The sequence below is a fragment of the Nilaparvata lugens genome, chromosome 2, assembly GCF_014356525.2.
Source record: "Nilaparvata lugens isolate BPH chromosome 2, ASM1435652v1, whole genome shotgun sequence".
NCBI lineage: Eukaryota > Metazoa > Arthropoda > Insecta > Hemiptera > Delphacidae > Nilaparvata > Nilaparvata lugens.
In genome coordinates, this window is record NC_052505.1 from 21,143,778 (window position 1) to 21,167,138 (window position 23,361).

General features: G+C 36.6%; 1 protein-coding gene across 3 annotated transcripts in view; it reads left to right on the forward strand.

The window, feature by feature from the left end:
- The first annotated feature begins 4,854 nt into the window (after positions 1 to 4,854).
- LOC111060483 overlaps positions 4,855 to 23,361 on the forward strand; it is a 133,358-nt gene continuing 114,851 nt past the window's right edge. For 2 of the 3 annotated variants that reach the window (XR_005570430.1, XM_039420767.1), the window contains exon 1: positions 4,855 to 5,214. The gene's annotated coding sequence lies outside the window, so the exon portion shown is untranslated. The remainder of the gene's footprint in view (positions 5,215 to 23,361) is intronic. The other variant, XM_039420769.1, reaches the window with a different exon arrangement.

Genomic DNA, 23,361 nt, shown 5'->3' on the forward strand with positions numbered 1-23,361 from the left:
GGAGATAGGTACTAATCGATATAGTGTTTCCAATTTTACAGTAGTTTCCAGAAGCTAATTTGTATTTATGATAAGCCTATAAAAATTTGCCCTCAAAACTTTCATTTTTTTCGTATTCGGCTTCTAACCATTCATTTAACTCCTTTTTCAATTCCTTTAGAATTTGAAAATCGTTTGAACATCCATCATGAAATAGCTTATACACGTGCACTCCATAATACCTTCGTTTGTTGCTGAAGCTATTTCTCCTGCATTGTCCGGGTTTGATTGTGATACATTTCATGGGTTGTAGATTCGTCCACATCTGGAGTGTGAACTGGTCCACTTCCTCGAACTACAGGATCAATCCAGATGGTGCCTTTACTGGTAATTTCATGCGTTGTATGAATCACTTTATGCCAATCAGCTTTCCAACAAACTAATAAACACAATATGTTACCATGAGGCTAGTAGGCTCCTCCGCTGACTATGATGATTACTCTGCCTCTTCTTGTAATCAAATGAAGACCAGGGCTGCCCAAAGGGTGGGGCAACCGGGGCGGTCGCCCCGGGCGCCGCGGCTAGGGGGGCACCGCGGTCGTATGATGATTAGCGCCCCAACATTTTCGGTTCAATTACCTTTATTTCACCTTCACGTTAAAGGTCTTGAACCATTTTCTTATCAATCCATTTCTATGTATAACTCATTACTTGAATGTGTGGTGTTAATTGTGGCATAAACAATTAAAACTTTGGTAAATACAGTCACTCTACGCATAGCATAGGTGTATATTTTTCCAGTAGTCATTGAGTGAGCCTGTGCGCGCCCACTGCTCCTGCAACCTGCAATTCGTCATTGGTCGCTTCATTGTCCAATGCTGGGTGATAAAACTTCTTATTTTATACTCTTTTCTAACCTTGTATTCTGCAGGCTAAAACCTATTTATTTTTAAATTTCCATTGGTATTTCTAAATTGAATTTTTTTCAATTCAAAATAAATTCAAAATTTTTCAATTTAGGAATATCAACGGAAATTTAAAATTAAATAGGTTTTTGCCTGCAGAATACAAGGTGAGAAAAGAGTATGAAATAAGAAAAGCTGGACCGGATAGTTCAAATATGGAGCTGTTCAAGCATAGGGAACTCTGCTTCTTCAAACTTCGCTTCCTCCATTTGATATGTGCTGGATACAATAATTGAGGATCCCGGAAGTTTGGAAAGTGGCTGCAGTCAAATCTCTTTTCAAGAAGGGAGATATAGTCCAGTCACTATATACATTGGTGCTTGCAATTTATATTGTAGTTCTGATTTTTTACTTTCCTTGCCCTATTACCATAGGTAAGGAAAGTATTGCTTTCCGAAAAAAATTAAGGTACCCCAATTTCTAAATTTCTATACGTTTCAAGGTCCCCTGAGTCAGGAAAAGTGGTTTTTGGGTATTGGTCTGTATGTGTGTGTATGTGTGTGTATGAGTGTGTGTCTGTGTACACGATATCTCATCTCCCAGTTAAAGGAATGACTTGAAATTTGGAACGTTAGGTCCTTACACTATAAGGATCCGACACGAACAATTTCGATCAAATGCAATCCAAGATGGCGGCTAAAATGGCGAAAATGTTGCCAAAAACGGGGTTTTTCGCAATTTCCTCGAAAACGGCTCCAACGATTTTGATCAAATTCATAACTGAAATAGTCATTGATGAGCTCTATCAACTGCAACAAGTCCTATATCTGTAAAAATTTCAGGAGCTCCGCCCCATCTATGCGAAGTTTGATTTTAGATTCTCAAGTATCAGCCTTCATATACAATTTAAACAGAAAAATCCAAGTGGAAAAGATTGAGCATGAAAATCTCTACAATCAATGTCCAGTAACATTTATGTTCACCTTAAATTGAAAATAAGCTTGATATTCGAGAAAATGTGATAATTAAATTGCAAACTGTTGGCAATTAAATCATTCACTACGAAGTAGCAGACCTCGTGTGTCTCCAGCGTTATTGTCCTATCACCAGCTGTCTCATGTATTTGAATAGTAGACTTGGGATGCGCGAGAACACTAGCGTAAGGTGATCAATTTTCATAACGGCAAGGAAAGTTGTGTGAGTGCGCTTCACCAGATTTTTAATATTATTTGGATACCTGAGAAAAGTCCAGAACCAATTTCTTCATGCAAAATTTTCTTGTGCTAGATACAGAGTGGCCCAAAAACCTCGTATTTTCAGTTCATTTTCCAGTTTTCAACTATTTCTGCCAAATCCAGTAATCGGATGTAAAAATTTGCTCCAGCCTTTGTTTTAGATTATAAAATTCTGAATAAAATGAGATCATTCGCAACTATCTATATCAATCTCCAATAAGTAGACCTACTGAGCTATGATTTTTCAAAAATGAGTAAAATTTAAAGACAAAATTAATTCTGATGAGTTTTAATTTCGTATCAACAATATCTTCCGATTTTTACCAATTAGTTAAATGTATAATTCAAAGTCCCTCTGGGCATATTTTTGTGCTCTAAAATCTAAGATCAAGATACAGGTTGATTTTTTCTTTGAATTTCACTCATTTTTTAAAAAATCATAACTCAGTACTTATTGGAGATAGATAGTTGCGAATGATCTCATTTTATAATCTAAAACAATGGCTGGAGCAAATTTTTCCGTCAGATAACTGGATTTGGCAGAAAAAGCTGAAAACTGGAAAATGAGCTGTAAATACGAGGTTCTGGACTATTTGTTCCGGTCTTCTCTCATGTATCCAAAAAATATATTTAAAAATCATAACTACAATATAAATTGCAAGCACACCTCTTTTTTTATGTCCATTTTAACTGGACTAAGAAGTTCCTGTGACAACTATAGAGAAATCAGCTTGCTAAACACTGCTTACAAAATCTATAGCATGATTATCAAGGAGAGGATGCAGCCCATAATGGAAGTTCTCCTCCTGGAAGAGCAATGTAGCTTCACTTTGAAATACTATACCTCACCGCGCTATACTTGGGGGGGGGCGCATATCAAAATCTCGCCCCGGGCGCCTATTATCCTCGGGGCGGCCCTGATGAAGACTGACTAAATGAAGTATGACTTCTGTTCAATTTCACATGAAAACTGTTCCATAACAAAAAAATTGAATATGGACCTATAATGTCAAAAGAAAAGGTGTTATTGTTTAGAAAAATAATATTTAATTCAAGTAATGCATTTCGAGCTTTGTGTGGTCTGTTGTTTTTTGTTAGGCCTACATCTCGTAACAAGTAGTCGCATAGACTTAGGTTCAACTCACACTTTGCGACTCAGTTCGAGAAGAGACTCGACTCTAATCGAGAGCATGTTTTTCCAAATGGTGACACTCAGACCAGTCGATTCTAGTCTCCACGACGTCACCATTTGAAAACACATGCTCTCGACTAGAGTCGATTCTCTTCTCGACCTGAGTCACGTGTAGTGAGTGTGAGGTGAGCCTTAGGCCTTTATTCCTCTATTAAAATACATGATACAGTAATCCGTGTCTACAATTTGAACATTAATATGAATTATTCATCCATAAGAAATTATTGATTGAAAATATCATCTTTTATAATAATGATATGGTAGGAGTATGATTTGACAGTAGATCTTCTAGTATCCTATAGTAAATAATGAGAAATTAATTCAATGATAACATTGAGATGAGGTTGGTAAAAAAATTTGAAGATGGGCACGGGCGTATGGAACAGGGTGCAAATGAGGGTACGAGTTCTCTCGCACCCCTCTGGCTAAAAAGTAAGCATTTAAAATATAATAGCTGGCATGTCTTTAATTTGAGTTTTGTAGGAAATAAGTTGAAACTTGGCTCTCCATCTGAAGAAATAACAATTGTGCAAAATTGTGCAAAATTGCAACTTTCTCAAATTCCTAATCTACCCAAAGTATTGTATGTAGGTAGAATAACATCCCCGATATTACAGTAGTGCTTAATAAATTTCAAGGTTGAAGGATTAACAGGTCAATCTATTTCTCGATATATGGAAATTAAAAATTCGCGAATATATGTGTTTTTTATAACTTCTCTTAGAATTATGACATGTCGAAAAGTGGAAGAATTTTAAATAAAAATGACGGAGAGAATGTTTTCTCTCTATTCATGTTTGGATTTGGATTATTTCTATCCGACCTATAGTTTTTCTTTAAATAATTATCATGTCCGTTGATTTCGGGACATTCCGAGCAGAAAAAAATAAAACTTTCGGCATGCTAGAACATTCTTTGTTTCAAATTATAAGTGGGTGGTGAAAGTGAGAAAGATTTTCGAAAATAATAGAAATTATTTTCTCAATTATTGTCGAAAACAGTTAGAAGAACGCGTGTTCTGGCCTCTCAGGGGTTTTAAATTTAGAAGAAATATTTTGGACTTATTTGTTATTGTTAGACTTTTCAATACTATGAGATTGGGTCCTCACAATATTGCAATAGAAATTTTATTTCCAGAAGTTACTCAGAATGCTGGTTGTTTCGTTTATGGAAGTCAATCGTTCAAAAATATTTTTGTAGGCTTGTGACCATTCAAACCACCCCCCCCCCGCACCTCGAAACAAAAAACATCTACTCTGTTAATCCTTACTGTTCGCCATTCGAATAAGTCTCTAAAACATTGAAGATTGTCGATTCAGTTCATGTTGAGGTACACGTTATAGTGGCAGTATTTGATAAGCATTGGTGTTGCTATCCTCATCTATCGTCCCACAAAGCAGATCGCGCTATCCTTCTCAAGCTCAACAGAGATGCCAGATCACTTTTAACAATATAGGAATATTGTTACTCAATGTATTATCCGATCATTGAAAAATATTTCTTATTGACGAATAGGATAATTGATTGTTCTTAGCAAGAATGAACAGTTGATATCACATGAAAATACTGGTATCAGATATTCTCTAGAGAAGCCACATAATCGGCAACGTTGCTCTTCTATATTTCTTCACTGTCATTATAACGTGAACCTCACTATAAGCTAGTACAGCTGTTCATGAGTGTAAAATTTAAAAGAGATGAATTAATTAGCATACAAAATTAATTGATTGACGTCAAGACAGATTTGACACTGTGGAGTTCATTGTTGCGGTGGCTGTGTATGACAGAAGTCTATTTTTATAGATTCAAGCTATTTCAAATATTACAAGTTTGATAAAGGAGTGTAGGCAATCAATAAAAATCGACAAAAAACATTTTTCCAGCAAAGGAATACGATCATTCGGTGAGTCTCCAAGAAATTATCAATGGTTGAATGATTTATAGATGACTTTGATGCAAGGGAAGTGTAGCAAAGCTTTGAATGCATAACATTTATCATAGGTCTCAGATTCTGTGAAGAATGCAATTCCCTTTCATAGGGTACCATTAACGTCATGTCTCATGTTGTGTATTTTTGATGATTACAATTATTATAAAATATTTCATGTTCAATTACGGTACCGGCAGGAGCGAGGCGTGACTTTTCGGCTCTGTCATCTCCAGGAAGAATTCAGTTGAAAGTTTGGACGAAAGCTGCACCCCCCTCCCCTACTTAGAAGATAGTGTTTCATTTTGGACGATTATTTATCGAGCAAGAATGATGACACCTAGTATAAGATAAGCTTACTATTCAAATTCTTATAAACTTTATTTGTAATTTTTTTGGTTCCATTTCCAATATAAGACACCGGTTTCATGGAACTTTGGAAATTTAAAATTCTTATTTTATATTTTTTAAAGAAATGGACTAAATTTAAGCTATTTGAAGCCATAACCTTATTTTTTTGAAAACATTAAATCTATCAAAATTTGAGATAGACGATTTTGGGTTCAGGCTATTATATATCATGGCATTATATAATTTGCTGTCATTTTTTTAGAGAAATCAATTTATTTACAAAACATAATTAAGATTAAAATAAAAGAACCTAATATGTACCGTACTCAAATGCACCAGTATCAAGTTATGAAAAAAAACCATATAATGAATACTGGTACTCTAAACTTATAATCTTTTTTGAAAATGGTCTGCATATAAATGCCTGTAATACAATACTGTATTATAAGAAAATAATAGTTTGAGAATACCAGGTCCTAAAAAACCACATCGATACCATTTTGTGTGATACATTGACCATTTTAAAAAACTTTTGCTAAGAAGCCTGAAATCGATTTTCGACACAAGCTTAATTATTGGCAGAATTGATTCCTGCGCACCTCCAACGTTATTAGATAGTCAACTAACTTTGGCGCACCTCTACTCTGAATAAAATTGATACTTGTACAAAATATCCGTGTTGTCAAATTTTTCATGAAAGCCCATATGACTGGTTATATTATCCAATTTGACAACACCAGTCGATGCAGTTTTCAAAATCAATATATCCAGTCCTAAGGACTTGCACGAGAATATTGAAATATTTTGCACAAATTGACAATACAGATATTTAGTCAAGTTTCAACTTGTTTTATTCAGTTTTATTGAGTATGGTACATAATGTAAATTTCAGGTATCATAATATAGTAAACTGAAAACCAAACTTGTTTGCAACCTTTTGTATTTCATTTTGCCATGTGTTAACCCAAACGCACGGAGCAGAAGACAGTCATAGAAAAAACAAACGCCTGTGTGCCTACTTAAGGCCGGGACACATATAACCGCACCGAGCCCGCGCCGACGTACGGCCGAGCTAAGCCCGCGACTCGGTGATAGTGACAGCCGTGTCTCAGTTCTGTAGTCCTACTGCGGTCTGATTTCTGAATATGTTAAAATATAATGTTAATAATATAACACTATTAAAATCTTGTTACATCCGATTTTAATTATAATTTTCAATTTTAAACTAATTACCTGTAGACACAGAAGATGAGAATTATAGTGCTGCTATATAAATCAGTGCCTAACAATACCATCATCAGACATGTATCGAAAATATATAATATATCAGCAATAAAATTGTTATCTTCTGCCTTCTGTATTTAAACGTAGTCTAATTAGTTCTAAATTCTAGACACAGTCACGGGTTCCTTATTTTATACTTTTTGTTGTTTATTTAATTATTTATTACATTATGTCTTTTATACCTTTGGCTAAACTTATTTGGTTCTACTTTTACTTTTGGTTTAACTTATCTTTCTGTTCAACCATATTTCTCATCACTTAGATCATACAAAACTGGAAAATTCTGTATCTCTTCAATAAGTTTTTCACTCTCTTTATTGAACGAGGCCGCACCGTCACCGTCAAAAAGTAAACTGAACTAGACGGTGACGGCGCGGGCAACAGACACGGTGACGGTGCTGGCGTGGTGTGGTAGTATGTGTCCCTATAAGTTTTTGAAAGCCTTTGTTTTCTCATTCGGCCATACGTCGGCGCGGGCTCGGTGTGGTTATGTGTGTCCAGGCCAATATTCAGACAGACGGACGTCTGGGGAGCGATTTTTCCGCAGTCAGTCTGCTGCTGTATGCGTCCGCCTTTATCGATGTAGCATCAAGTAAATAAATTTTTGCTTGAAAAAACATCCAACTATGCTTATCAAATCTAATAATGCAATGAACGAATCAGTTTTAATTAAAAAGAACTTCTGTTTTGAATGAAAAAGAAAAAGAAATTGTCAAAAAACCACTGATTTATTGATAATTAGAAAGACCGGTTTCGGTTATTACACCATTGTCAATCTCTGATAAACTAAAACTAAATACAAGAGCAGCAGAATTTATACTAGTAGGCGAGTACTGCTATTGGTCGAGGGCATGAACGCCTGCCATTGGCCTAGCTAGACAGTCTCCTCCCCCTCAACGGTGTGACAAAAGCAGAATTTATACTAGTAGGCGAGTACTGTTATTGGTCGAGGGCATGAACGCCTGCCATTGGCCTAGCTAGACAGTCTCCTCCCCCTCAACGGTGTGACAAAAGCAGAATTTATACTAGTAGGCGAGTACTGCTATTGGTCGAGGGCATGAACGCCTGCCATTGGCCTAGCTAGACAGTCTCCTCCCCCTCAACGGTGTGACAAAAGCAGAATTTATACTAGTAGGCGAGTACTGCTATTGGTCGAGGGCATGAACGCCTGCCATTGGCCTAGCTAGACAGTCTCCTCCCCCTCAACGGTGTGACAAAATGGCGGCTTAAGCAACAGAATCGCCATGATAATAAAATTTACTTTTAGTACAAAATAAGAACCAAGAAAACAAATGTGAAAGATAATAAAACAAATATGTAAATGGAAAAACTATTGACTAATGTATGCTTACATGTTTATGATAAAACTAAATTCGTAGTGTTGTACTGGTTGAAATGAATCTGGTCATTTGAACTATACTGGGGATTTTCCTTAATTACTCTTGTTATTTCTAAAGCCTCTAGAATATTGAAGGATCTGCCTTTGTTATTAACATGCAGAAACTCAACATTCTCCTTAACTGTGAACTTGTGATTATTTGTTATCAAATGTTCTGCAAAGTTAGATTCCCCATTTTGTTTATTCCAATCTCTGATGTGTTCTTCAATTCTACTTTTGAAACTTCTACCAGTCTGACCCACGTAACAAGCATTACAATCATCACATTTAAGTTTGTACACCCCGCTTTTATCCCAAATATCAATTTTGTCTTTACTCCAGCTAAATAGACTATTTAAAATCGGTTTGGTCTTGAAAGCAACATGAAATCCATTCCTCTTCAATTCCCTACCTATCTTATCAGATACAAGGCCTAAATATGGGATTGTTATCCAAGTCTTCTCCTCACAGTTTGAGCCTACAAAGCTAGAATTGATTGAAATTTGTCTATTAATTTTACTCAATAATCTGTCCACCATACTTCCTTCATACCCATTTGTGACAGCTATCTGTTTAATTTTAGTGATCTCAATATCAAAATCATGATTGCTCATAGGTATTGTTAGTGCTCTATAGACCATGCTATTGAAAGCAGCAAGTTTGTGAGAAATAGGATGACAAGAATGAAGAGGAATGATAACATCAGTATGGGTTGGTTTTCTGAAAATAGAAAACTTGTGAAAACCAGTGCTATGATCTATTCTTAAATCTAGAAAATTCAATACACAATCCTGTTCTACCTCTACAGTGAATTTTATACTCTGATGTAATCCATTCAGATAGGAAAGAAAATTGTCTAGTTGTCTGTTACTTCCTTTCCATAAGCAAATAATATCATCAACATATCGAAACCAGTAAAAAATTTTATCTTTGAAATGACTATTTTCAATGATTCTACTTTCTAACTTATCCATAAATAATTCAGCTAGGAGTGGTGAGAGGGGTGACCCCATTGCCAACCCCTCTCTTTGTTCAAAAAATCTATTGTTAAATTTGAAATAATTATGCTGAGTGCATAACTTCATCAACCCTATCAGTTCTTCTCTGAGTGTATGATCATTTATAGAGGCTTTCATTATTTCCTCAGCTCTTTCAAGACTTTCTCCCACCGGAATGTTAGTGAATAAATTAGTAACATCAAATGACACAAGTTTATAAGATGATAGAACAGGAATATGCTTTATATTGTTGACCAACTCCAATGAATTTTTAATACTAAACTTTGGTTGAAAACCTGTTAATGACCGAAAGGTGCTATTCAGTTTGTGAGCTAATTTGGAGCAGGGGGAATTAACAAAAGATACCACTGGTCTTATAGGAACATTAGTTTTGTGTAATTTAGGTTGACCGAAAAGTCTAGGTGGATATGGATTCATAACTGTTAGATACTTAGTTTCCTTCTTGTTGAATAATTTGGTGGTGGTGTTCAACTTATTTCTAATCAAGCTATTGATTTTGGTGGTGGGATTGGAGTTAATCTCAATAAAATTGTTATCTGCAATGAAATGGTTCACCTTACTTAGATATTCGTCCTTAGATATTCGTCCATTATTACTGTAGTGCATCCTTTGTCAGCTTTCAAAATCATCAGGTCATTGGTTTTCATCTTCTTCTTTAAATTCTTCATGATGTCTGCCGTTTTTGTGATCTCTGGTCGAAGTTCCCTTGTAAACTTCTGTTTTATTGATAAATAACTAGTGACCCCCTGGGTTGGAGAACTCGCTCAAGAAATGTATTGTATTGTAATCTTAAAAGCCCACAACTTTAAATTATACAGAGTTGTTGAAAATTATGGAAACAGCTGAATATTTATTTCATAAGAATAATTTGACAGTAGGTTTCATTGGGGATCCTATTTGAAATGAAAAATACTCTCCAAAAATAACTCTGTCGCTTCAACATCTTTGTCCCTCATATGAATCCAAATGTAGTTGTTTTAATGAGAAGGTGTTCATGTGATACATGATTTCGATACAGAGTTCCAAGAAAAAATGAATGGCGAAAACCGTAGGTACATTGATATCTCAACTCGTATCAGTTGTTGATGTAATAGAATTAGTGAAACACTTATTGAAATGGGCTGCTTTTAAATTAATAAAACAAAATAAAACTTGTAGCACCCTTTATTTATTAAAAAACTTAAAATAGTTGTTTCAACTATTAACTCAAAATAAAACTTGTAGCACCCTTTATTTATTAAAAAACTTAAAATAGTTGAAACAACTATTAGTAAATATTATGTTGTACATTAATCAGTTGAAATCATGTAATGATCATTCAGGGCCGGTTTCCGAGCTCGGGATTTAGCTATAAGTTCTAGCCTTTGAACAGCTGTAGTCAGAGAATTGGCTTTCCGAAAAGGGACATAGACATAGTTTTTATGATTATCTTTATTTTCTCATTTCTATAATTGGAAAAGTTTTTCTTGACGAAGTGAAACGTTCCTAAATGATTTAAAATAGCTGAAACTTAACACTATTTTTTTTTTTTTGGGGGGGGGGTCTATTTTCTAGTTTTTTGAAATTTAATTGACCGAACGAAGTGAGGTCTAAGATTCAAGTCGACGGTTTGGCATTTCTCTTAATGTTTGAATGTTTATATGTTGCGCATTTCCGGCGAATCGCGGTAATAGATTTTCATGAAATTTGATAGGTATGTTCCTTTTTAAACTGCGCGTCGACGTATATACAAGGTTTTTGGAAATTTTGCATTACAAGGATAATATAAAAGGAAAAAGGAGCCTCCTTCATACGCCAATATTGGAGTAAAAATCAGACTATAGAATAATTATTCATCATAAATCAGCTGACAAGTGATTACACAGATGTGTGGAGAAGCCAGTCTATTACTGTATTTGTATGAGGTCTATAGTTTCAATCAAAGACCTTGAAGAGGTATGCATCTTTAAGCTGGGTTTACACCAAAGTTATTAACAAAATGTTAATAGCTTAATCCTTATAGATTCTATTAGATTGAACGCAAGTTGACAAACACAAATGTTCATCATGTGTATGATACGTTATGTTCAATCTAATATAATCTACAAGGATTGAGTTATTAACATTTTGTTAATAAATTTGGTCTAATCACAGCTTTAAGGTCTTTGGTTTTAATATGTTGTTTAGCAGTCATGGTATTATTATGCGTGTCCATCAGTATCAATATTCTTACATTCGAAAAAACTAATTTAATAGGTGATTAAAAATAATCAAATGAACTGAATAATGCTAAAGAAATATAATATTTTTAATTGAAAAAAATTAATTTTTATTAGATGGAAAGATTATCACGGAACTGGATGAATATTATATAAATTCTGGAATAGAAATATATTCTATTCATTGTTTAAATTAACATAAATATTAATAAATTATGGAATACAAATTCAAACATCAACTGATTTTGTTAACATTTAAAACAGTTGACATCAGGTACTTGTGGATGAGAATACTGCTTGAGGTCTACTGTTCACAGAACTACTAGTTTAAACATAGACTGCGACCACGCCCCGTTTCGGAAAGCCAATTTTCTAACTCCAGCTGTTCAAAGTCTATAACTTACCTAAATGCCGAGTTCGGAAACCGGCGCTTAATCATCACACATTTGGTGTCAACGCATGCAGACGCATGTCTGTGTGATAGCTTCCAAATAGTATCAGCTGATGTTATGAATGGATGAATGGAGAAACTGTTGTCATTGCATGCAATTAATTCTTCAGCTCACTAAATGATAAATCAAATCTTTTCTTCTTAAGCACTTTTAATGTCATTTGTTATATCCTGAAAAAGGACGATGGAGTGAGTCAATTTTGTTGTTCCACAAACTCGACCTGTAAAAATGTTTGAAGAATACGTGTTCAAAATTTGAAACTGATTGATCAATTCTTTCTTAAGGTATTGCAGAGCATACAAACAGACGGACAACGACTTTGGCCTTCAGTAAGTCAAAAGTGAGAACTCGCTAACGCTCGTTCAATAAAAACCAACAATAATAATTTAACATATTATTCATTTTCAATTTTTTATTATTATCAATTATTATACATGATCAAAACACATTACGGTACATCAACATTAATATCAGTACGGTAGGCCTATCACATAAATTTATACAAAACATGGTATATTGATGAGTCTTATACACAGTCGATAAGAACTTCTATTGCTCATGAAGGATATTTGGGTGGCTTGTTGGATTGAGTGATAACGCGCCCGTAATAATAATCAAGAGAGCCCGAGTTCGAATCTCGACCTGGGCAAAAGTTTTCGACCACAGAACAATCATATAGATAAGCCCCCCGTCGGTCCCGTCTACCTATAAAGTAGTCGTCATCTATCTCTCATCAAGTTTCAAGTTTCAAGTTTTTATTGGGCCAGTTGAACATATAAGTTACATATAGCCAAGTCACAATTCACATTAGAGAAACATACAATAAATTGCACAGATACAATACATACAATAGACAATAATAAATAAAATAAAACCGATCAGTAAAAGCAAATTTACAATTAGATCAGATAATTTCTCCTGTACTTGGGTATCAATAGACAAAAAAAGCATTATATTAAATTGACTAGGGTGTTGTGATCAGCAGTAATGAATTCCTCTACTGAGTAAAATTGATTCGCAATCAACCAGGATCTAAGTACTTGGAGAAAACGTTTATTCGGCAAGGATCTAACTTGAGTTGGTAGCAAGTTATGGAATTTGTAGCCTATCACAGGGTAGCTCGACTTGGACTTTTCAAGTCTGCATCTTGGTATATATATACTCTCACGGTTTCTTGTGAAGTGACTGTGAATGTCATTGCTCTTTGGTAGCCTATCCTGCATCTGATGTATATCCTTCAAACATTGATAGATGAACTCATTAATGACGGATAGAATGCCATTCTTAGATAGAAGGGGCTTACAGTGATCTAGATAGCCCGCCCCAGAAATCACCCGGACCGCTCTCTTCTGAATTAACAGAACTTTAGAAGTGCTAGATGCATGACCCCACAATTTCAAACCGTAACTCATCCTCGAATGAAAAAAAGCAAAATAGGCCTGTCTGACCACCGAAATTGGCAGTTCAGACATCAGCCTTCTCAGTAGATAGACAATGCTGCTGAGACTGGAGCACACCATGTCTATATGAGGTTCCCAGAGTAGCTTGGCATCAAGAGTGAACCCCAATAGTCGGACCGGCTGCAAATACTCACTGACATCAGATAGAGAGAACAATATACTTTGGGTTTTTGCCTCATTCAGAGACAATCTGTTTTGTGAGAACCAATCACGAGCTTTATCATACAGCTCCATCACATCTGCTTTAGCTTGGGTGACACTCTTATTTGCAGAGAACAAGGAAGTGTCATCCGCATAGAACAGCACATTTCCCGCTAGATAGTAGTGCAAATCATTTATTGCTACAAGAAAGAGTAATGGGCCTAACAATGAGCCCTGTGGCACACCCCGTTTTACCAGAAGAGGAATTGAGCGCTGATCATTCCAATGTACAATCTGTTTTCTCTCAGAAAGGTAAGACTCAAACACCCGAATTGCGCATTCCTGTAAGCCATAATGCTCCAATTTCTTTAAAAGAACTGTATGAGGAATACAGTCAAATGCTCGTGAGAGATCACATAGCATTGAAAAAGTTGATTTCCGCTCCTCAAAAGAATTGATAATCGATTCTAACAGTGATTCCACAGCCATGACAGTAGATTTTCCCTTCCTGAAACCAAACTGAGAAGGAGCCAGGAGGTCATGCTCCTCAAGGTATTTATACAGTTGTGCAAATATGATTGCCTCAAATATCTTAGCAAAAACAGGAATTATAGAAATTGGTCTAAAACTTGAGGTGTCACAATATGGACCCTTCTTGTAGACTGGAACTGTTCTTGAGATTTTGAGTTGTTCAGGGAAAGTACCGCTAGCTAAACAGTTGTTTATACACAATGCTAATATGGGTGCAATAATAACTATCATCTGCTTGAGCAAATTTGGGGTCATGCCATAAATATCCTTACAATTGGAACTTCTGAAACCTAAAACCGCTTCAATTACATCTTGAGCACATACAGGACTCCAGGTGAATTCAGAAACTATGGCAGGCATGTGAGTAAACTGAATAGGTTCACCGTCATTTGGTATATCATTCACAATCTTCTCAACTGACTCAAGAAAATAATTGTTGAAGTCATCTGCTGTGGCAAATGAGTTGTTGGTCTCTTTTGATGATGGTCTTATTTTGTTTATAAGGGTCCAGGCAGCTTTTATTTTATTACTAGACTCCATAATGAGTTTTGCGTTTGCTTCCAATTTTGTTTCCCTAATTTTATTGCGATACCCATGTCTAAGATTCTTCAATACAATGTTCAGATTAGGGTTTGTTTTACACATGTCACTTACCAACAGAATAAGCTCTCTCAGTTCTTCAAGTTCTGGAGTGAACCAATCGCAACTTGGACGGGTTGGACCACCCCCCAGTCGACCAGCATCCCTCCCCGATGATGAGAAAACCCTTTTAGTCTTCACAGGAAACAAAGAATCAAAAAGTTCCTTAAAACTACAAAAGAAAAACGTAAACCCCTCCCTTGCTGACAACGTTGAAATCATATTAAACCAGGGCTCAATTCGATCCTGTAGTGAAGCACAAAAAATCTGAAGACAATTCTCATTAAATGATCGATACTGGATAGTTTTGAGTGTTTTACCCCGTCTATAGCAAGCCAACCGAGCTCTCAGAAGGATATGTTTGTGGTCTGATATTTGATCCTTGCTAACATTCACAGTGAAACAATCCGGATCTAAGTTTGTTACAACTGAGTCAAGAGCTGAGCATCCTCTTGTTGCCTCACTTATTAAACTTGTCAGCCCAAACCCCTGCAAAACATTCAGAAACACCCTGACATCCCTTGGTGAATGAATTGCATTGAAATTATGGTCAGTTCCAATCAACACATAATGACCCACAGACAGTGCATAAGAAATACAAAGCTCCAACTTATCAAAAAACAGGTTTGCATCCCCCCTAGGAGACCTATACATCGATATCACTATGAGTGATAGCTCAACAATATAAAAACCTGCAAGTTCCGCCGAAACTTCAACACAGTACGTTGACAAGTCAAGTGGTTTAATAGTAAAATTATTCCTATTGTTAAAATATACAGCTACACCGCCCCAAGGTGACTGTCTACAGAAACTGCCAGTAAGTGCCAGCCTATCAATATTTTGGTAGAATGGTAACTCTTGTTCAACCAGCCAATGCTCTATGATACACAATATGTCAACATTCTGTGATTTACATAAGATTTCAAGTTCATTCAATTTGTTTCTTAAACACTGCACATTTATGGAGCATAAATTCAATCGGAATTTTTTATTATTATTTCTAGAAGACTCTAAATAATTAGGGCTTGACTCATTTACATGCATATCAAAACTTAGATCACTCTTAGGGGCGCCAGGTCGAATCCTAAAAAAGGCTGACTCGAGTCAGACAATGATTGCTGACCTCCAGAAACATTGAGACAATCCCTTTCATCCTCAAGCAGAGTGTCCACACTTACATGATTCACCAGATCGAAACCTAGAAAAGGCTGACTCACATCAGACAGAGAATGCTGATCTCCAAATACATTGAGATGATCCTCCACACCAGGGCATCATCATCCCTCTCACTCATTACCCACGCACAAGCCTAAGAGCTTATGTGGGCATCACCCTCTGTATTCAGTATCGCGTTAGCTCTCATACAGTGCAGACGTACTCGTAGTGTAGTGCAGTAGAAGTAGTGAGTCAGCAGTTGATTGTTCACGGTATTTAAGTGGAACAAAACATTGCATCAAATTTCGGTTAAAATCCGCCGTCTTTATGCAATCGAAGTGACCTACTTTCGCGCGGCCTTCAATTTTCGTTCGCGCTCGCGTTTCCGCGATCGTGAGTGAGTATGAGGGCTTTTCGAAAAGTATGTTCGCAAATTATTGACTATGGCTACGTCAAGTGGAAAATTGTTGAAACTACCCAGTTTTCTTGCCCCGGAGTTTGAAGAGCAAGAAGACGAGGAAAGCAACATCGAAAACATGGACACCACCAAACCATCAGAGATCCAGTGTTCACCGGATCGTTATATTAAATCAAATAAGCTTCATTCAGCCGCCGAGCATGCACTCTTCATCGCCTGGAAGGAGTCGGATGAGAAGAGAAAGCAGCTAGAGAAGAGCAACGTAGAACTTCAGCGGAGAATTGAAGACTTAGAATTGCGATTTCAAAAAATAGAACAGAACATTCAACAACCATGCAGTCCAGCAGTTGCTGAAAACTACTCAACTAATGAGGAGGAGTTGGCAAAAGAGACTGAGTGGATCAGGGCCCGTAACAAACGTACTACAAAGAAGAGGAAACTAAATAGTACTTTGTCTCCTGAACCAAAGAATGAGCCTACTGGTAACCATCGTCAGTTGAACAAAATCCCCTCATTGCAGAAGAATAAAGGTGAGGAAGTAAAGAACAAGAAGAAAGAAACGCCACCGCCACCAATCATAGTGGATGGTATAAAGAGCCTGGAGTCTCTTCATAAAAGTTTGAAAAAAGTGACTTCAGATGAAAAATTTAGAATAAAGCTCTTGAGTAGAGAGACTTTCAAAGTAAATTCAGTAGATTCAGAAACGTACAGAAATATTACAAAAGAATTAATCAACGATGGTTTCAACTGGCACTCGTATGAAAACAAACAGGTGAGACCCATAAGAGTGATGATAAAAAAACTTCATCACTCCTGTAGTATAGAATCCATAATGGAGGACTTAAAGGCTAAGGGATTGCTAGTGGTAGATGTAGTGAATAAGTTGAAGTGGAAAACTAAAGAACCATTAGACATGTTCATGGTTTCGTTCAGCGCAGGAGAGAATGTTAAGAAGGTTTTTGAACTTAAACATATTCTGGGTTGCAGAGTAGAAGTTGAAGCATTGAAGAAAGTTAATCTAATACCTCAATGTAAGCGTTGCCAGGCTTTCAACCACACTCAGGCTTATTGCAACAAGGAGGCCAGATGTGTGAAGTGCGCTGGAAAACATGCATCAAAGGAGTGTACGAAACCTAGTGAAGCACTACCGAAATGCATTCATTGTGGTGAAGCTCATCCTGCAAGCTACCGTGGTTGCTCTGTAGCAATTGAGTTACAAAAAATACGTAACTCGAGTAGGGTAGCCAGTAAGAATATAACATCAAAAAATGTTGTCGATTCTCAGGCTCGGAATGTGGCTAATTCTCAAAGTAGGCCCACTCAACATCAAAGTAGGCCCACAGTAAAGAGAATGACTTTCGCCGAAATCGTATCCAAAGAAAATAAATCGCAGATGAAGAAAAATGAAGAAGTAAAAGACACCTCACAAATCCTACAGCTCATCTTATCTAAACTTGATAAACAAGAGAAAATAATTTCATCCCTTCAATCTCGCATCGAGAAATTAGACAATGATAGACAACAAAAACCAAAATGATTCGTTCACTAAACATAATGGAATGGAACGCAAATGGACTCTTACAACGACAACTGGAATTGGAAGCAGTTCTAAACATAGATAATGTAGATATTTGTCTCATTTCTGAGTCTCACTTTACAAAACAGTCCTACATAAAATTTAAAGGTTACAGGACCTACCACGCCTTACATCCCAACAATGTTGCGAGAGGGGGGAGTTCAATCATAATCAAAGAGAGCATTCAGCATAATGAACACGTTAAATTAGAAACTGAACGAATTCAATTGATAGGAGTATGTGTGGAAGCAGTTAATTATCGATTTGTAGTTGCAGCTGTCTACTGTCCTCCTCGATATTCATTCAGAAAAGAAGATCATCTATCAATGTTTGATATGTTGGGAATGAGATTTATCCTTGGCGGTGACTTCAATTCAAAACACATTCATTGGGGATCACGATTAACAACTCATAAGGGCAATGTACTTTACGAAGCTGTAAGAGAGTCAAGATGTGAATCTCTTTCAACTGGAAAACCAACTTATTGGCCTACAGATACAAGTAAGATACCTGATCTCATAGACTTTTTCATAATCAAAAACATTTCAGTAAACTATTTGCAAGTAGAGGAAAGTTTTGATCTCAATTCAGACCACTCTCCAATTATTCTGAAGTTGAGTGACACTATTTTACAAAAACAAAATAATTATCCCACACTAGTTAATAAGTATACAGATTGGGATGGCTTTCAGCAAGTGTTGGAGGAAAGAATTAACCTGAATTCACCATTAACAACTGCAGATCAAATAGATGAGGAGATGGAAAAATTTGTTACTGATATACAACAGGCAGCCTGGTGTAATACTCCGCAGACTAGGAAACGAAGAACAGTAGGAAATAATTATCCATTGGAAATAAGAGAAATGATTGCAGAGAAAAGAAGAGCTAGAAGGAGGTGGCAGCATTCACGTTCTCCTCAAGATAAAAGATTACTGAATACTCTCACACAGGAACTGAAAAGAGAGATACAGTTTATTAAAAATGAATCAATCAACAGTTACTTGAGTAATTTGACAGGACAAGGCAACACTGATTACTCACTATGGAAGGCTTCTAAGAAAATAAAAACACCCATCCATTAGTTCCCCCTATTAGGAAACTGAATAGACAATGGGCCAAGAATAATGAAGAAAAGGCACAGGCATTTGCTGATCATCTTGTGAATGTCTTCCAGCCAAACGTTGCAGCTCAAGAAGATCTAGAAATTGAAGGTAACATCATGCAGGAAAATCAAGAACTAATGAATGTCTCAGTAGAAGAAGTGAGAAAGGAAATAAAACTTATGAATGCTAAGAAAACTCCAGGATTTGACCTGATAACTGGCTTAGTCCTGAAGCATCTACCAAGGAAAGCACTCATCAAGCTAACAAACATCCTGAATGCTTCATTCAGACTCAGATTTGTACCAGGAGTCTGGAAAGTAGCTGAAGTTATAATGTTACTCAAGCCAGGAAAAGAACCACATGAAGTAGCTTCATACAGACCAATTTCATTGTTACCTGTGTTATCAAAGTTGTTTGAGAGGATATTATTGAGTAGACTCAAGCCAATAATTGAGAGAAAGCAATTAATTCCTAATCATCAATTTGGTTTCAGAAAAAAACACTCCACAATTGATCAAGTACATAGGATAGTTAATATAATAGAGAAGAGCTTGGAAGAAAAAAAGGTTTGTTCAGCAGTTTTTCTCGACATAGGGCAAGCTTTTGACAAAGTATGGCATGAGGGACTTCTTTATAAACTGAAGAAAATGCTTCCTAAGCAATTTACAGAAATATTGCAATCATATTTGACAGGAAGGTACTTTAGAGTCAAATATGAAGATTCATATTCTGATCTAAGAGAGATAAAAGCAGGAGTTCCGCAAGGAAGTGTTTTAGGACCAGTCCTTTATCTTCTCTTCACTAGTGATATCCCTAATTTGGAGGAGAATACCACAGCCACGTTCGCAGATGACACCGCCCTACTAGCAGTAGACAGTGATGTTGGTATTGCAACAGCGAAGCTTCAGAGATCTGTCAACAAGATACAAGACTGGACCAAAAAGTGGAGAATGAAGCTCAATGAGGAAAAGTCGATTCATGTTAACTTCACCAACAAGAGAGCTGTGTACCTTCCAATCAACATCAATGGAATTAATATACCACATGAAAATCAAGCTAAATACCTAGGTATGACTCTTGATGCTAAGCTTCGCTGGAAAGAGCATGTCAAAAAGAAAAAAGAAGAACTGAACATAAAATACAAGAAATTCTACTGGCTTATTGGAAGAAACTCATCACTTTCAATACCAAACAAATTGCTCCTCTACAAGCAGATCTTCAAACCTGTTTGGACCTATGGAATACAACTATGGGGCTGCACCAAACAGAGCAACGTCACCATCATACAAAGATTCCAGAACAAGGTGCTCCGAAACATCGTTGATGCTCCCTGGTATGTGCGGAACAGCGACATCCATAGGGACCTGGGAGTCAACATGGTATCCTGTGAGATTCAAAGGTATGCAGAAAGTCATGAAGAACGGCTCCACCAACACACGAACGTCGAAGCAATCCAGCTGCTAGACAACGGAGGGTTGGTGCGGAGACTGAAAAGAAGGAAACCATTTGAATTGGTGTGCAGTGAAAGTGGTGTCTAGTGAAAAAGCAGAGCAGTGATTGAGTGAAATCTAGCTTAAGTAGTACAGTTAATAGATGTACATAATAATTATTAGTAGGTAGCAGTAAGAAATTCTAAAGAGAGTTTCACTGTAGTCCATATTATATACAATTAGTAAATTAGGTTTGATAAAATTTGCTCATTAGTCTCAAGACTAGATAGCAATAGTAATGTGATAAACACAAATTAAAATACCTGAAATGACATTTTAAAAGTTGATAACTATAACCAAAGACCTTAAAGAGATAGGGATATGCATCTTTAAGCATATCTCTTCATATCAACCTCACCTCAAGGGGAGGTTGGCAGAACTGAGCTGCCTTGTTATTGCTTAAATTTGTTAGTGCGTATTTTTCATTAATTTCCAGTGGTTAAGGTTGTAATTAAGTTGCTAGTTGTATTTAAGTGATTTATGAAGTTCTTGTGTACCTGCTGATAATATCCATGAGTCACCAACTGTAAGTAGAATACACTAATAACTAAGTGAAGCTCACAGATTTTTCACACCGTCTTAGCGATTTTCGGCCATTTCTAGCTACCGGTATTTACCTGAGATCAGTGCTATCAGTAAACAGCTACTGAATCGAACTGTCATCTCTCAACACAAGGACTGAGTAGTGACGTCGTTTAGAAGATAACGAGAATAACGAGGAAGTTTGATAGTGTTATCTCTATTATAACTGACAAAAGACCGCTACTCTACAGCTGTTCAACTGTTGCTTGTTTACCTGTAACCATGGTAATCTACTGACTTGGATTCGATCTCAAAATTGCGTTTTATCTGGCGGGCTTTTTGAATTGAAAAGATTGAATGAATCCTTACATATCCTGACTCAGGGGCTTCCTTCTCCGCTTTTGTCTTGATTGCCCTCTTGACGCTCCCTTATCCTTTTCCTTACATATATTTTATTCCTAATAACACTGACTTCATCTTTATAATGTCTTTGAATAGAGTGATGCGTACCAGAGCTAGTCGAAATAATCAGATTCAAGGAATGGACGAAGAGATTGATAGTTTGAGAGAGGGCCTCATTAACCAAGAAGTAATTGACATTGCGATTGATCTACATGCAACTCTAGTTGAAATTTGTAATAAATTCTCCAACGAAGCAGTTATAGATTTTATTCCCATAATCACATCACTTTTAAATAACTATGACGCCTCATTGAAGGTAAATTCCGATCTGGAAAATATACTGAACGACGTGAATTTTGAAAATGAGTCCTTAATGGGAAAGTTGAAAATGGAGAGAGAAACAAGAACTCTGATAGTCGAAGATTCATTGACTAACGAGAAGCAGGCTGAGAGTGAGATTTGTGCTTCGAAGTTGAAAATCAAGGATTTGGAGGAAGCACTTCACACATTACAATTGGAGTTATCTTCAAAGGATGAAATAATGAAATTATTAGAAAAAGAGTCCGAAAGAATTTCATCAATGTTCAATGACGAAGAAATTAATTTTCAGCAAAATTCTATTGGAGTTGGAGATTTTATCACGCCTAGAAATACTGTTAAGATTAGAAAAAATCTTACTAGAGAGATTAATGCTATTGAGATTGAAAACAGATTTTCGGTGCTTTCTTCAAACGAGTCATCACCTCTGATTCCACACAGAATACAAGTAGAGGCTCAGGTTCACCGATTCTCTACTCGAACTGATCCCACTGAGACTCATCATTACAAGCGCCGTAAGATGGTTACCTCCAAAAAGAAACGGAGAGTTACTATTTTAGCGGATAGCCATGGGAAACTGCTTAGTAATTATATGAACGACCTGAGGGAGTAGTTTGAAGTTTTAGTTTGTTCTAAACCAGGTGCAAAGCTGAAGCACGTTATCCAGGATGGTCTTGGCTTAGTCAAGGATTTCACAGAAAATGATTGTGTTATCATATTGGCGGGGACAAATGACCTACATCGTGATGAACCCTTCCAGTTGACTTTGGATCAAGGAATGAGATGTCTTACTGAGGTTGATTTGAGGACCAATGTCCTGGTTTGCGGTGTGCCCTACAGACATGATTATCCTGTTCTTAATGATAATATTTGCTATGCCAACTCCTACTTATCAAGAGCGGTGGAAGGATATACAGGAGTCTCAGCATCCACTATAAGGATATCAACAAGTTCCTGGGTAGATCTCATTTTACAAGGCACGGTCTTCACCTTGGTCGGCGAGGGAAACGAATTCTGGGCAACCACCTGGCAGGATATGTGAGAGACTTTGCTGGAGATGGTCATGCATCCTTAAGTACTGAAGTGACAGTGAAGGAAGCTAATTCCTGCGTGATCAGTTCTCCTATCATACAACCCCATCCTGCTGTGCCCCTTCCATCATCCAAGAGGACGCCGGTTCACATTTCAATCGATGACCAACCTGTACAGAATGAACTTCCAGTTGATTCTATTACCGTGGACAATCCTCTTGTCGCTCTCAATTCTCCGATTACTGATAATTTAAACTATTAGCTTTTGACAAAGATAATTCCTCTGCTGAAAATTTACGACTCAGGGATGAATTTCAAAACTATTCTATTGACAGGGTGCCTGATACTGGTGTGGTTGTGGATTGTCAAACATTTGAATCACCGTGTGAAAATGGCTTCAACAATGATTTTAGCAAAGACAAACTTAATTGCTTATTTTGGAATATTCAGGGTATGTGTAAAAAATTTGATTATCTAGCCTTAATTTGCAAAAAATACAATATCAATGTACTTACAGTTGCTGAGCATTGGATAAAGGATACAGATTTGGAATTCACTTATCTGCCAGGCTTTATAACTGCCTCGGTTTTTTGCCGAGTAAATCAGTCTAGGGGTGGTGCAGCTATTTTTGTTGCTGATCATTTGGAATTCTGGG